The sequence below is a fragment of the Triticum aestivum genome, chromosome 4B (genome assembly GCF_018294505.1).
Source record: "Triticum aestivum cultivar Chinese Spring chromosome 4B, IWGSC CS RefSeq v2.1, whole genome shotgun sequence".
Taxonomy (NCBI): domain Eukaryota; kingdom Viridiplantae; phylum Streptophyta; class Magnoliopsida; order Poales; family Poaceae; genus Triticum; species Triticum aestivum.
Genome location: NC_057804.1, coordinates 128,067,370 through 128,083,276, shown reverse-complemented (window position 1 = coordinate 128,083,276; position 15,907 = coordinate 128,067,370). Strand labels below are relative to the sequence as shown.

The window sequence follows — 15,907 nt, the reverse complement described above, 5'->3', positions numbered from 1 at the left end:
AGCGTTAGTACGGGTTAGTTCCATTCAAATCATGCAAGTTAGAGTCCAAAACAAGGGCAAAAGTGTTTGGAAAAGTAGATATGACGGAGACGTATCAACTCCCCCAAGCTTAAACCTTTGCTTGTCCTCAAGCAATTCAGATGATAAACTAAAAGTGATAAGGAAAAACTTTTACAAACTCTGTTTGCCCTTGTTGTTGTAAATATGTAAAGCTAGCATTCAAGTTTTCAGCAAAGATTATGACTAACCAGATTCACAATAACACTTAGGTCTCATGTTTACTCATATCAATGGCATAATCAACTAGCGAGCAATAATAATAAAACTCGGATGACAACACTTTCTCAAAACAATCATAATATGATATAACAAGATGGTATCTCGCTAGCCCTTTCTGAGACCGCAAAACATAAATGCAGAGCACCTTTAAAGATCAAGGACTGACTAAACATTGTAATTCATGGTAAAAGAGATCCAGTCATAGTCATACCCAATATAAACTAATAGTAATGCATGCAAATGACAGCGATGCTCTCCAGCGGGTGCTTTTTAATAAGAGGGTGATGACTCAACATAAAAGTAAATAGATAGACCCTTCGTAGAGGGAAGCAGGGATTTGTAGAGGTGCCAGAGCTCGATTTTTAAAACAGAGATAATAGCATTTTGAGCGGTATACTTTCACTGTCAACACAACAACTATGAGATTTCGATATCTTCCATGCTACACACATTATAGGCGGTTCCCAAACAGAATAGTAAAGTTTTATACCCCCTCCACCAACAAGCATCAATCCATGGCTTGCTTGAAACAACGGTGCCTCCAACTAACAACAATCCTGGGGGAGTTCTGTTTAATCATTTTTGTTTGATTTGAGCATGGGACTGGCATCCCGGTGACCAGCCATTTTTTCGTGAATGAGGAGCAAAGTCCACTCCTGTTGAGAATGACCCGCCTAGCATGGAAGATACAGACAGCCCTAGTTGATACATGAGCTGTTCGAGCATACAAAACAGAATTTCATTTGAAGGTTTGGAGTTTGGCACATACAAATTTACTTGGAACGGCAGGTGGATACCGCATATAGGAAGGTATGGTGGACTCATATGGAATAACTTTGGGTTTTATGGAGTTTGGATGCACAAGCAGTATTCCCGCTTAGTACAAGTGAAGGCTAAAAAAGACTAGGAAGCGACCAACTAAGAGAGCAACAACAGTCATGAACATGCATTAAAATTAATAGACACTGAGTGCAAGCATGAGTAGGATATAATCCACCATGAACATAAATATCGTGAAGGCTATGTTGATTCTTTTTCAACTACATGCGTGAACATGTGCCAGGTCGAGTCACTCAATTCATTCAAAGGAGGGTACCACCCTATTATACGACATCACAATCATTTTAATAGCATGTTGGCACGCAAGGTAAACCATTATAACTCATAGCTAATTAAGCATGGCATAAGCAACTACAATCTCTAATTGTTACTGCAAACATGTTTATTCATAATAGGCTGAATCAGGAACGATTTGCTAATCATATTTACAAAAACAAGAGAGGTCGAGTTCATACCAGCTTCTCTCATCCCAATCATTTCATCATATATCATCGACATTGCCTTTCACTTGCACGACCGAACGATGTGGATAATAATAATAGTGCATGTGCATTGGACTAAGCTGGAATCTGCAAGCATCCATTTCAAGAGAGAAGACAAAGTAATATGGGCTCTTGGTTAAAATAGATCAATTATGCATATGAGAGCCACTTAGACATTTTCATTATAGTCTTCTCCTATCAACCCCCAAAGGAAAAAAGAAAAGAAATAAAACTATTTACACAGGAAAGCTCCCAACAAGCAAAAAGAAGAACAAGAAATCTTTTTGAGTTTTTCTTTTAATTATTACTACTACAGTCATGGAAATTAAACTAACTAATTTTTTTGGTTTTTCTTAAGGTTTATCTAACACACAAGAAGAAAGCAGGAAAATAAATTAAACTAGCATGGATAGTACAATGAAAGAGTATGAGCACCGACACTAGAATGAGTGTGTGAACATGAATGTAAAGTCGGTGGGAAATACGTACTCCCCCAAGCTAAGGCTTTTGGCCTTAGTTGGTGTATGGCCAGGGGTAGCCTGGCTGATATCCGTAGTTGTAACTGGGGTCGTATTGAGATGCAGCAGCCATTGCCTCCTGAGCTGCAGCCTGGCGGCGGGCTGCCTCCGCTCTTTTCTCGTACTCGTTTGCCTCCTCCCTGGTGACAACATATCTTCTTTTTGCCTGATAATCAAAAAGGGTAGGAGCAGGGAGAGTAATATGGACAGCAGGACGCCTGTCAAAGATTAGTCGATATTGGAGGAATTGTTCATTCCTCTGAAGAAAATGATGACTAACCATGGCATTATAATCTAAATAAGTGGGAAGCAACTCCGTATCATTTTCATGTATAGGTATATCAAGATAATTAGCCAAACGGGTTGCATAAATTCCGCCAAACAAGTCTCCAGCTAAACCATTATGATGCACCCTACGTTCAACAATTGCCCCCAAATTGTATTGTTTATCACCTAATACGGCACTCTTGAGAACACAAAGATCACGAACACACATGTGGCATGCTTCATCTTTACTGTTAATGCATCTACCAATGAAGAGAGCAAAATAATATATGGCAGGAAAATGAATACTCCCTATGGTAGCTTGTGCTATTTATCTAGATTCTCCCACAGTGATACTAGCAAGAAACTCTTTATATTCAGATTTACTAGGTTCATTAACACTTCCCCACTGCGGGAGTTTGCAAGCAGTAGTAAAATCTTCTAAGTTCATGGTATATGATTTATCATAAATATCAAACAGACAGTTTAAGAATTGCACGAAGATGTAAATTTAAACCTTCTCACAAATGAATCAGTTAAGTATTGGTATTGATGGCACTTATCTTGCATGAATTCTTCAAGGTCAGCATTACGCACATATTCATTGAATTCATCCTTGTTGCCCGCTTTGATCATAAAATCCTCAGACGGACACTCACAAGGCCGCACGTCAGCTTCCCTTGGTGGTTTGTCACCCTGCTCAGGTATCGCGAGCCGGGGTCCTTTCTTCCTTGAAGAACCACCTTGGTACATTTTCCTGAACATATTTCTTCCTCTGAAAAGTTTCTGAAATATTTAGTGACTCGAAATAAAAGTGAAACAAACTTAATGAAATTGATAGCAACTACTCCCACAAGTGCCTAGAGCCTCTATCATGCATTAGAATTACTTGGGACCTCATAAATTTAACATGCAAGCTCAAGAACAGGGTCACCTAAGCAGCAAGAATTTGCAATGAATAAAGCACTAGAGCAAAAACTAATTGGATCATTGTAGGAGTCACATACCAAAGAACAATCCCCCAAAGCAGTTTTGTGAATGGAGCTTTGAACAAGGAGATCGAAAATGGCAGCAAAACGAGATGGAACTCGTGCTTGAGCTAGGTAGTGATTTTTTTTGGGGGAAGATGGAGTGTGTGGGTGCAGGAATAAGTGGAGGGGAGCCACCATGGGCCCAGGAGGCACGGGGCGCACCCTGTAGGGGTGGGCGTGCCCTGGACCCTCGTGGCCAGGTGCTTGCTCCCCCTGATGTGTTCTCAGCGCCAAATATTCTTAAATATTCCAGAAAAAATCATATTAAATTGGCATGGCATTTGGAGAACTTTTATTTTCGGGATATTTTTTATTGCATCGATAATTAAGAAAACAGACATAATATACTATTTCTACATTATTTATTCTACGTAACATAAAGTAAAGAGAGGGTACAGAAGGTTGTGCCTTCTAACTTCATCCATCTCATGTTCATCAAAAGGAATCCACCGACAAGGTTGATCAAGTCTTGTTAACAAACTCATTTCGAATCACATGGAACGGAGAAATTTCGAAGTGACACTAGGTTACCTCAACGGGGATATGGACATCCCCAATAATAAGAATATCATACTTTTTCTTTGCAGTAGGAAGAGGAAATTCAAAACCTCCAAATATAATTGATGGAATTTTCCCAATAGAATTTATGATGTGAACTTGAGGTTGTTTCCTCGAAAAGTGTACCGTATGCTCATTACCATTAATATGAAAGGTGACATTGCCTTTGTTGCAATCAATAACAGCACCTGCAATAGTTAAAAAGGGTCTACCAAGGATAATCAACATACTGTCGTCCTTAGGGATATCAAGAATGACAAAGTCTGTTAAGATAGTAACATTCGCAACAACAACAGGCACGTCCTCACAAATGCCAACAGGTATAGCAGTTGATTTGTCAGCCATTTGCAAGTATATCTTAGTAGGTGTCAACTTACTTAATTCAAGTCTACGGTATAAGGAAAGAGGCATAACACTGACACCGGCTCCTAAATCACATAAGGCAGTTTATCATAATTTCTTTTGATGGAGCATGGTATAGTGGGTACTCCGGGATCACCAAGTTTCTTAGGTATTCCACCCTTAAAGGTATAGTTGGCAAGCATGGTGGAGATATCAGCTTCAGGTATTTTTCTTTTATTTGTAATGATATCTTTCATGTATTTAGCATAAGGGTTTATTTTAAGCATATCAGTTAAGCGCATGCGTAACAAAATAGGTCTAATCATTTCAGCGAAGCGATCAAAGTCCTCATCATCCTTTTTCTTTGATGGTTTAGGAGGAAAAGGCATGGGTTTCTGAACCCATGGTTCTCTTTCCCTACCATATTTTCTAGCAACAAAATCTCTCTTATCATAACGTTGATTCTTTGATTGTGGGTTATCAAGATCAACAGCAGGTTCAATTTCTATATCGTTGTTATTGCTAGGTTGAGCATCTACATGAACATCATTATTAGCATCATCATTAGGTTCATGTTCATCTCTGGATTGTGTTTCAGCATTAGAGATAGAGGTATCATTAGGATTTTCAGGTGTTTCTACATTAGATTCACTAGAAGCATGCAAAGTCCTATCATTTTTCTTTTTCTTCTTTTTAGAAGAACTAGGAACATCTAAATTATTTCTCTGAGAATCCTGTTCAATTCTCTTAGGGAGGCCTTCAGGATACAAAGGTTCCTGAGTCATTTTACCAGTTCTAGTAGCCACTCTAACAGCAAAATCATGTTTATTATTTAATTCATCAAGCAATTCATTCTGAGCCTTAAGTACTTGTTCGGCTTGAGTGGTGACCATAGAAACATGTTTACTAGTGAGTTTAAGTTCGCCCTTAACTCTGGACATACAATCACTCAAGCGTCCAATCATATAAGCATTATTTTTCAATTGTCTACTAACATAATCATTGAAATTTCCTTGTTTATCCATAAAATCATCAAATTCATCTAAGCATTGGCTAGCAAACTTAGTAGACGAGATTTCAACTTTATCATATCTATAGAGAGACTTTACCTTCACTACCTGTGTCAGGTTATCAAGACCTTGTATTTCTTTAGGTGGTATATTGAGGCCATGAATTTCTTCAACAGGAGGTAAATTTTTAATATCTTCGGCTTTAATACCTTTCTCTTTCATAGATTTCTTTGCCTCTTGCATATCTTCAGGACTAAGAAATAGAACACCCCTTTTCTTTGGAGTTGGCTTAAGAGTTGGTTCAGGAGGTTCCCAATTAGGAGTTGGCTTAGGAGTTGGTTTAGGAGGTGCCCAATTATTTTCATTTGCCAACATATTATTTAATAGCAATTCGGCTTGGTCGACTGTCTTGTCCCTGAAAACACAACTAGCACAACTATCCAAGTGGTCCTTGAAAGCATCGGTTAGTCCATTATAGAAGATATCAAGTATTTCATTTTTCTTAAGAGAATGATCAGGCAAAGCATTAAGTAACCGGAGAAGCCTCTCCCAAGCTTGTGGGAGACTCTCTTCTTTAATTTGCACAAAATTGTAAATTTTCCTCAAGGCAGCTTGTTTCTTATGAGTAGGGAAATATTTAGCAGAGAAGTAGTAAATCATATCCTGGGGACTACGCACGCAACCAGGATTAAGAGACTTAAACCATGTCTTAGCATCATCCTTTAATGAGAAAGGAAATATTATAAGGATATAATAATAGCGGGATTTCTCATCATTAGTAAACAGGGTGGATATATCATTTAAGTTAGTAAGATGTGCCACTACAGTTTCAGATTCAGTGCCATAAAAAGGATCAGATTCAACTAAAGTAATTATCTCAGGATGAACAGAGAATTCATAATCCTTATCGGTAACAAAGATAGGTGAAGTAGCAAAAGCAGGGTCATGTTTCATTCTAGCATTCAGAGTCTTTTGTTTCAGCTTAGCTAATAATTTCTTAAGATCTGATCTATCATTGCAAGCAAAAAAATATCTAGCAGTTTCTTCATCCATAACATAACCCTCGGGAACAACAAGCAATTCATATTTAGGGGGAGAACCTTCATCATCACTATCATCAATATTATCAATTTCAATAATTTCATTATCCCTAGCTCTAGCAAGTTGTTCATCAAGAAATTCACCCAGTGGCATAGTAGTAGCAAGCATATAAGTAGTTTCATCACAAGTATCATGCATAGTAGAAGTGGCATCATCAATAACATGCGACATATCAGAATTAATAGCAGAAACAGGTTTAGGTGTCGCAAGTTTACTCATAACGGAAGGAGAATCAAGTGTAGAGCTACATGGCAGTTCCTTACCTCCCCTCGTAGTTGAGGGATAAATTTTAGTTCTTTGATCTTTCAAGTTCTTCATAGTGATCAGCAGATATAAATCCCAAGTGACTCAAAGAATAGAGCTATGCTCCTCGACAACGGCGCCAGAAAATAGTCTTGATAACCTGCAAGTATAGGGGATCGCAACAGTTTTCGAGGGTAGAGTATTCAACCCAAATTTATTGATTCGACACAAGGGGAGCCAAAGAATATTCTCAAGTATTAGCAGTTGAGTTGTCAATTCAACCACACCTGGATAACTTAATATCTGCAGCAAAGTATTTAGTAGCAAAGTAGTATGGAAATAATGGTAACGATAGCAAAAGTAACAGTAGCAGTTTTGTAGTAATTGTAACAGTGGCAACGGCAAAGTAACTAAGCAAAGAACAATATGTGAAAAGCTCGTAGGCATTGGATCAGTGATGGATAATTATGTCAGATGTGATTCCTCATGTAATTTAAAACAAAAAAGAAGCTAGCCAACTCACCTCCAGGAGTCTCTCCCGATTTCAGCCTTCGTTGGCCGTTGAATCATGGTCAATCTGGTCTTTGACTTCGTTTGGGCCGTTAGATGCTCGCTGCTGGTTTTGACCGCGTGGTAACTTCACATGGCCAATGACGGGTGGGCTATTGTTCTGTGCCTATTGGCTGGGTAAGCCGTTTCGAGGTGTGAGTGCGCCCTCTCCCCGCATGCCGCGTGCGCGTTGCGCCATTTGCGGGGGCGTGGGTAACCCTGTCGTCGAAAGCCCCTCGGCCCAATCCAATCGCCCGCACTCCACAACCCTCCCTTCCTCCTCGATCTCTCTCCCTCAGCCACCACAAACCCTAGGTCCTCCCCTTCTACCCTACTCTCCACCGCGCCGCCTCCTCCTCCCCTTCACCATTCCCTCCAGCGGCAGGCACAGGGAGACGACGACGGCGCTCGATTTGAGCCGCCCCGCTCCCCTCCCTCTCCACTGCGCCTCGGCCTCGGCCGCCCCGTGCTCTGCCGGCGCCCGTCGGCCTCGATCCGGCCTTGGCAGGAGGAGCTCGCCCTCGAGACAGGAGGAGGGGAGCAGGAGGATACAGGAGCATGGCCTTCTTCTCGCGCTGCAGCCACCGGCCTTGTCCTGCTCGAGGAGGAGGAGCAGCAGGAGGGGCGCACCCAGCCACCAAGGTAGCCTTCGTCGAGGGCTTCTTACACCTGAACCTCGATCTCCACGGTGCTGGCGTCCAGCAACTCAAGTTCAAGGTGCCCCCCTCCCCTCTCCCCCCTCTCTGTTTGGTTCTTTTCGGCAGCCGTGGATGTGGTTTCCCCCTCACCCCTCCCTGTTTGCTCTGTTTTGTTGGTGGATGCAGGGAAGGAGAGGATGATGACGCCCAGACATGGAGAGGAACAACAGCAGCTCAAGGTCTTTTCTCCTCCACGCCTCCCTATGCCCCTCTCTCGTTTCTATGTGCTGTTTTGTTCAAGGTTTGTTGTTTTCTTTGCTCCTACAGATGCTAATGTGGCTGCCATATCTGTGCCAAGCAGTGCCTGCTTATAAAGTGGTGAAGCTACAGGGAAGAGGGAGGAAGTCGGCGACAGGGTGAAGGAGCAGGCCGGCCCTCATGGAGGCAGCGCTACCAGCCAGCTAGGGAGGCGGTCCGGCTCACCTCTGCTATGCCATGAGCGGCGGCGCTACCTCTGCCTCCAGTCTCACCTCCTCTGCCAACCATTGGAAAATTTAGGGGAGACCCAAGGCGAGCTTCCCCTCTGTTGCATGCACTCCTGATCTCTAAAGATTTCTGTAGCCTAAATGCCTATGTACCATGTAAGCAAGCCCAACCTAATGCACACCATCAGCTTGATGAATTACCAAATGGTTTGTTTTTGTTGCATATAGACCATTGACGGGTGTGCAGGAGCCCTTCTAATTGGTGCTCTATGTGTGTTTTCTTTTCTTTTGTTGCAGAATAATAATTCAAGCGGATGGCCAATGCACCTTGGTGTTTAGCAGTATGATGGTCGGTGAAAGTATGTTATATATATATATTGCAAGGTGATGGGCTGCTGACTTTTGTTGTCCACTTCTGCTGATTTCTACCCACTTCTGCTTAATTTGATATCTACTGTATAAGTAATGCACTAATATACAATACATAAAAAAATGACCCGTGTTATATTTCAAAAGTGGACAGGGGTGCGTGGAAGCTTGCTATCCATGTGCCAGAGCCATGAGTTGGTTGCAAGATCTTATGGGTTTCACCTCTAGCCTACCCCAACTTGTTTGGGACTAAAGGCTTTGTTCTTGTTGTTGTTGTGTTATATTTCAAAAGTATGGTTTTGCTATGCGTTGCTTAGAATCATTAGTGTTCGTTATTTTTGTTCAGATTTGTTGTGTATGCATGGTAGACCTTTCTAGGTTCTACTTTCTTATTCTTCAGCCATAATTCAGTTCATGATAGTTGCTGCTGTACTAAAGTGCAGACATTAAAATATTTTAGAACAGAACAATTAGATGCTTCGAGTCGTTCAAAACTGAAGGGAGCACCGAGGTATCACATTTGTAAAATCATGCATATGCAGGAGCTCAGCAGTCTACTGACCTAAATTTCTCCCCAACTTATTTCTTTTTATTCAATCCAGAATTTTAGGTTTCCTTGGTCACCACGGCCTCCTCTCTATTGGCTCTCCTCTATCTTGTTTCCCTATAAAAAATGGAAACTACCATGAGAGATAAATGCCAACTAAAAGTTAAATTCAGTTAGAAAGTTAAATTCAGTTAGAACTAGCTTTTTGCACGTGTGTTCTTGATTCTTCATGTACGACCACATAGTAGGGACGCAACAAATATTTGTTAGCTAGGTTGCTTGCCTAATGAAGCTCCCATGTGGACCATTTACTGCTCTGTGTTATTGGAATTTGTTTGTAGTGTTTGCTCGGGCTAAATAAATTCATGTCATTTTCCTCCATTTATTTCCTTTTATGCATAAGAGCTACCTTTGGCAATTGCTCTGTCCAGCCTATTAATCACCGAGGAAGGTTTTGATGCAATCTGCTGAATAAGCTCACATTGTTGATTGCAGGATCATAAGATGCTTTTACACATGATTGTGTGATGCTCAGAGACATTTCGCACAGTAGAAACTTCTTGTGAAGCTTGATTTTATTCAGGTGCCTAACTGACTACCACTTCCTCGGCGTTTGTGCTTACCAGCATGCTGTAAACTTCTTGTGAAGCTCGCTGTTTCATGTGCCTAACTGACTGCCACTTTCCATAATCATGCTTATTTGCATCCAGATGGTGATTTTGGGCTGAAAGATTATTGCAAGCTTAGAATCTTTTAAATGCCCTTATTGACATGATTTGTATGATAAACTTCCAAAATATTCATTTAACATTGCTATTTTTCTTCAGAGCCATATGAATTTTTTTATAGAAACATGTGCAGAGTAAAATGGACACATCTTCTGGTACATCTGAGGTATAGAATCGGCAATCTTCATTGAATGTTGTAACATATTTACAACTAGATTCAATTTTAAATCATAAATAGAAGTCGTTTAAGTTTCGGATAGTTATATGATGTGCCATGTGCATGCTTTACAGTTACCTTGCAAGTGTCGTGATGTTGCATAGATATTTCTTTATCTATATGAATGTTGGACCCTGCGTGATTGATCTTATTTTGTTCCTATGTGAGAACTAGCTCTCCTTTAGTAGTGTAGTACTTCTATGCTAAACTGAACCAGGAATGGTTTGATTGTGCTCTGTAGGACAGTGTGATTTATTTTCATAGAATGTTGTCATCTATATCTTGCTGAAGTACAGAACTATTGGTCAGTTAATTCTCTCACTCATCAATTTACAAATTCAGTACTCCCTTTGTAAACAAATATAGGAGTGTTTAGATCACTATTTTAGTGATCTAAACGCTCTTATATTAATTTACGGAGGGACTATTTTATTTCACATGGGGCTTGGCTGGTTTACGTTTAATTCATGCATCATATATGGTTGTTTAGTTCAGACTTGTGCATGTGCATGCATTGGAATTGATTTAACAAAGATATAGCATGATTATGTACATAAAAATAGTATGAGTATGCATGATCTATGAATAAATGCTCGGATATAGTTAGTCATGAGATAGTAGGAGTATCATGAGCTTACAACCTCTGGATATGATTAATACTTAAATGGCATGTAGTTGTTCAAAAATCTGGAATGTCTTTCGAGAACTGTTGATCAGTGTTGCTATAAGTATTTCTCAGAGTTTTGGTTGCATGGATGTACATTAGAGTAGCAGAGGTTCTTATTTTACTTTGTCCAGAAGAGGGGCTTTTACTTATTTTTGTTCACAATTTTTATCTAACTTTCTATCAGCACCAACGACCACAATGGGATGGATCAAGCAGCCAAGACTTAGAGTGTGGTCGGGCAGCGCCATGGGGCAGATCTGTGCGGCGCAAGGGGCGGCAGATGCGAAACTGAAGCTTCCCTGAACTTCGGAGCAGTCAATTGAGAAGATGGACACGACGGTATGTAATTCGTCATATTTAGAATAGCTAGGAAAAGTGGAAAGTGTTTTTTTTAACCTAAGTGAAAAGTGGTTGGTTACTTCTGAAATGGAAATTAGTAAAATCATCAGCAAAAATAGTAACTCTTCAGCTTAAAAATTGTAGCAATATTAGTGTTGGTCAGTGGAAAATTGTGAAGTTCAGTCCCCAAGCCCTGAATCATAAACCTGATTAGAGTTCTTGTCATATTTAGAATAGCTCGGAAGCTATGGATTCGTCGTGCTATTTCTGATTAAAAATAGTAACCCAGAAGGGGGAGGCTCCTGAATAATTCATAGGACAGCAGCTGAATAATTGGAAGAATCATTTTGTACACACAGGATAGTACAGACAACATAATGCTCAGTCATTTTTGAATTAGGTTCAGATAGGTATGGCTTATGGGTCTTGTACTGATAGTACTGACAATGTTGATTAATCCTTCGATGGAACTTGTTAGCAGCTTTGGCCATATGGTTTGATGTGCTTAAATAATCAATATATGATAGTATTGTGTATAATATCAGCTGCACTGAAGATATAAATTCTGTTTTGTGCAAGCAGAGTGAGGATTGGTGCTACCGCCCCTGGTAGGAGCCCAATGTCCTAATCGAACTACTGTCATGGAGAGGGCAATACGTGGATTTGCTTCAGATATTGGAGACAACGCCATTGTGCCGAAGCTCGGAACAATCTTCAATACATTGAGTGAAGCATACGATTTTTACAATCTGTATTTATGGGAGAAAGGATTTGGCATTCGATATGGTAAAAGCTGTCTGAATGTTGAGAGGACGGTATGTGAATCTGGTTTCAATTCTTTCTTTATGAGCTGGTTGTTTCACTAACATGTTCATCGTCTCATTTGTCGTTAAATTGTGGTTGCAGTGGAAATCTATTGTGGATAATACTGGTCTTGCCGGCGTTAGTGCCCTACTCTGATAAGGCTGCTGCAGTCTGAACCATTCATTGTATCACACGTATGCGCAGACGATACACTGACGATCGCACAAGCACATCAACGTGCACAGCAGGGATTTGATGAAGAATTTGAGGCAGAACAATGTGAACCTTGCTAAAGTGCACAACATTAGGCAGTTTCCTTGGGTCGATGGAGAATGTGCCTTTCACAAAAAGAGCTTCAAGGAGCTTGTGTGGCAAAATAAGCTGCGAGCAACCGGCTGATGATGTTAGTTAAACGATGGAGGTGTTTGCGGAGCTTGGTTCAAAGGATCCTCACTTCACATATCATGTACAGGCCGATAAGGAGGGAAGGATAAACGCACTCGTGTGGGCAAATGGGGACAGTAGGCTGGTGCAAAAAAGACTGTAGCTTATTCTCAAATTTTCTGTCTCTAATACTGAATTTGGTGTGTACCGATAAATCATGTAGCGTGTGAGATCCATCATGCAGTTTAACTGCTAATCCCAATTATGTTATGCATGCCCTGAAGCTGATGAATTTGTGTTCTCCTATACTGAAATGTCAAATTGATTGTGTGTATGATTGGATACTTCTGCAGAAAGTACATTGAACGTGTGAGCATTATGTAGATGGAATTGTAATGAATCAAGTAGCACTGTTTTGAGCTGTAGTTTGGACCTGAACTCCGTTGCATCCAGGATGCATATTAGTCAGAATACGCCCAAGTACAGAATCTCATAGATGATGGAGCTGTAGTTTTGAGTTGTAGTCAGATTCTATACTAAAGTATAGATAAGCTGCATCAAGTCAGGCCTGAAGCAGTTATCCCCTGCCTGATCACACTACTTATTCAAAATCCATCCATCTTGCTATCTTGGTGCAAAGCAGGGCAAAAATGGCTCCGTCTGTCTTCTCCGAGCCTGAATCGGCGATTACACAATCGCATGCACTGTACACACTGTTTTGAAAGTTGCCTGTATTGGGGGCCGGTGATGATCTCGGTGGCCTGAGATTTAGGCAATATAGAGGAAGGGGGAAGGTGTCGAGGTGTACGAGAGAAGATTGGTAGCTGCAACGGTGCGCGCGGAATAAATGATCTGACAAGACGCCGTCAGTATAGAATCTTGAAGATGATGGATCGTATTGTTTCCTTCCTCCCGAGCCGCATGCGATCTGACTGACACCGTAACTTTTGGTACGGCAAGGATAACTAGACCACAGGGCGCTCGCGCTCACAACAACACTTTCGTGTTATATTCTGCTTTTGTCAGTTTGTTGGTTCATATTAATTTCCTCGAACTTATTTTCACATCTCGTCATATTTACACCTCTCCGCCGACTGCCACCTATCATGGAGGGAGATGGCTTGCCCAGGCCGTCAACACCCATCGACAACTTCCGGTAGGCGCCATCCCGTTCTTTCTCCCCTTACTCTGATGCCTTCATGGCCAAAATCATTAGCAGGAGCAAGAAGGTTAAGCACCAATTATGGTTAAAGCTTTGTCTCTTTTGTGTACTATGCATAATTGATCTGATTTTGCGGGTCAGCTTACAAATTCAAGTAATACGACTATTGCAATGCATCTTACTACGTGTGTATTTATTTGCATTGATATTTTCTCCTCCTTAGGCTCCAAATCGTTTGTGGGTCATAAATTATTGTGCATTATTGATAATTAATTTGCAATTTAAATGACAATAGGGCTGGGTTTTATAAGTGCAATGGCTTGAAATGTGACCTTCCAGTCAAGAAATTTCCTCAGTGAGAAGATTATGTGAAGAATGATGTAATTAAGTTAGTAATTTACAGTTCTCTTTGATCATTGTAACTGAATTGTCAATGGCCAGTTCTCTCGAATAATGAGTTACTCCCTCAATTTTACAATAGAGCTAATTTGTCAAAATTGTGTTTTTTAATGTTTGTGGCCTTCTCTTTTCTTTATCTTGATTTGTATTGTATATGCTACTCGCATATTTCAACATGCATAGGGCCTCTCAGTCTTTAACCCTGACTATAAAAATCCATTGATAGAAGCTGGAGAAGGCCGAGATGAACATCCGGCTCCCTGGGTCTAAGCCATCGAGATGGTAGAGACGACGTTTCCATGTCATCTACTCCAGCAGTCAGGCAAGGCATATAAAAACCATGGATCCTTGCTTCCCAGGCCGCAAAATGATCACAGTGATGTCTACGACCTCCTCCTAGATGTATTAATCTCAATCTCATGTTTGGTTTTCTTCCCTTTTCTCTTCTAATGATGTAATTTCTTTTACTAAGATAACACCATGTTTTTTGTAAAGCCTTATTTGATGTAAGATCCCTTTTCTACTTTGAATAAATTTACTGCATATATTTCTTATTTAGTTTAGTTCATCATTCAGAGAAGGTGGAATATTTTTGTCTTTCACAGGTTAAATGAGCATTGCGTAGTCCTTCACAGGTTAAATGAGCATTGCGTAAAAGTATGTCTAAGTTCTCTTTCCTCAGGTGCTTCAAGTAAATGAAATTGTTTATTTCAAATTTAGTACCTTTTAATAATAATCATAATGAGAGAGGGGTATGCTTCTCTCTCTCTGTCTCCGCAAATGTTACTTTAGACAACATGTACTAAGAAATAAAAACTCTGGAAATGTGTTTGAATCACACAAAAAGAGTTCGTAGTTCTTATTCATACTTGAGACACGCGAGGCTCTGCAAATTAAACCATGTTTTTTTCAAGGCGCATATGGATTTAGCAGACCACAACTAAACCGATTATATATACATGGCCTGTCCTTAGTAAAGGAAACTATTTTCATCGCGAACATGGCTTTAGTTGAAGGTTCTTGCAATATGAAACTATTTTCATCGACAACATGTCTTTAGCAGGTCTTTGCGCCATTTGGCACAACGGGTCAACTAGTAGTTATAACATAGGGTGTCATAGAACTAGCTCCAGTTTATCAATGTAATGTAGGCATGTATTCTGAATATAGTCATACGTGCTTATGGAAAAGAACTTGCATGACATCTTTTGTCCTACCCTCCCATGGCAGCGGGGTCCTAATGGAAACTAAGGGATATTAAGGCATCCTTTTAATAGAGAACCGGACCAAAGCATTAGCACTTAGTGAATACATGAACTCCTCAAACTACGGTCATCACCCGTAAGTATCCCGATTATTGTCACTTCGGGGTTAATGGATCATAACACATAATAGGTGACTATAGACTTGCAAGATAGGATCAAGAACTCACATATATTCATGAAAACATAATAGGTTCAGATCTGAAATCATGGCACTCGGGCCCTAGTGACAAGCATTAAGCATAGCAAAGTCATAGCAACATCAATCTCAGAACATAGTGGATACTAGGGATCAAACCCTAACAAAACTAACTTAATTACATGGTAAATCTCATCCAACCCATCACCGTCCAGCAAGCCTACGATGGAATTACTCACGCACAATGGTGAGCATCGTGAAATTGGTGATGGAAGATGGTCGATGATGACGGTGGCGACGGATTCCCCTCTTCGGAGCCCCGAGCGGACTCCAGATCAGCCCTCCCGAGAGGTTTTAGGGCTTGGCGGCGGCTTCGTATCGTAAAATGCGATGAACCCTTCTTCTCTTATTTTTTTTCTCCGCGAAAGCAAATATATGGAGTTGGAGTTGAGGTCGATGGATGTCCAGGGGGCCCACGAGGCAGGGGGCGCGCCCCCCACCCTCGTGACCAGCGTGTAGGCCCACTGACATTAATTATTTCGCCAGTATT

The 15,907-nt window shown here is 40.7% G+C and overlaps 1 long non-coding RNA gene across 10 annotated transcripts; it reads left to right on the top strand.

Annotated features, from left to right (window-relative positions):
- The first annotated feature begins 7,433 nt into the window (after nucleotides 1-7,433).
- Nucleotides 7,434-12,683, top strand: LOC123091436 (uncharacterized). 10 transcript variants are annotated; one of them, XR_006443113.1, is made up of 10 exons: nucleotides 7,437-7,934; nucleotides 8,042-8,094; nucleotides 8,183-8,496; nucleotides 8,638-8,724; nucleotides 9,752-9,839; nucleotides 10,084-10,150; nucleotides 10,443-10,505; nucleotides 11,053-11,207; nucleotides 11,790-12,022; nucleotides 12,114-12,683. It is a non-coding gene; the product is annotated as an uncharacterized lncRNA (long non-coding RNA). The 10 variants fall into 10 exon arrangements; XR_006443109.1 differs by having other exon boundaries at nucleotides 7,434-7,934; nucleotides 10,443-11,207; XR_006443108.1 differs by having other exon boundaries at nucleotides 7,436-7,934; nucleotides 9,752-10,150.
- The last annotated feature ends 3,224 nt before the right edge of the window (nucleotides 12,684-15,907 follow it).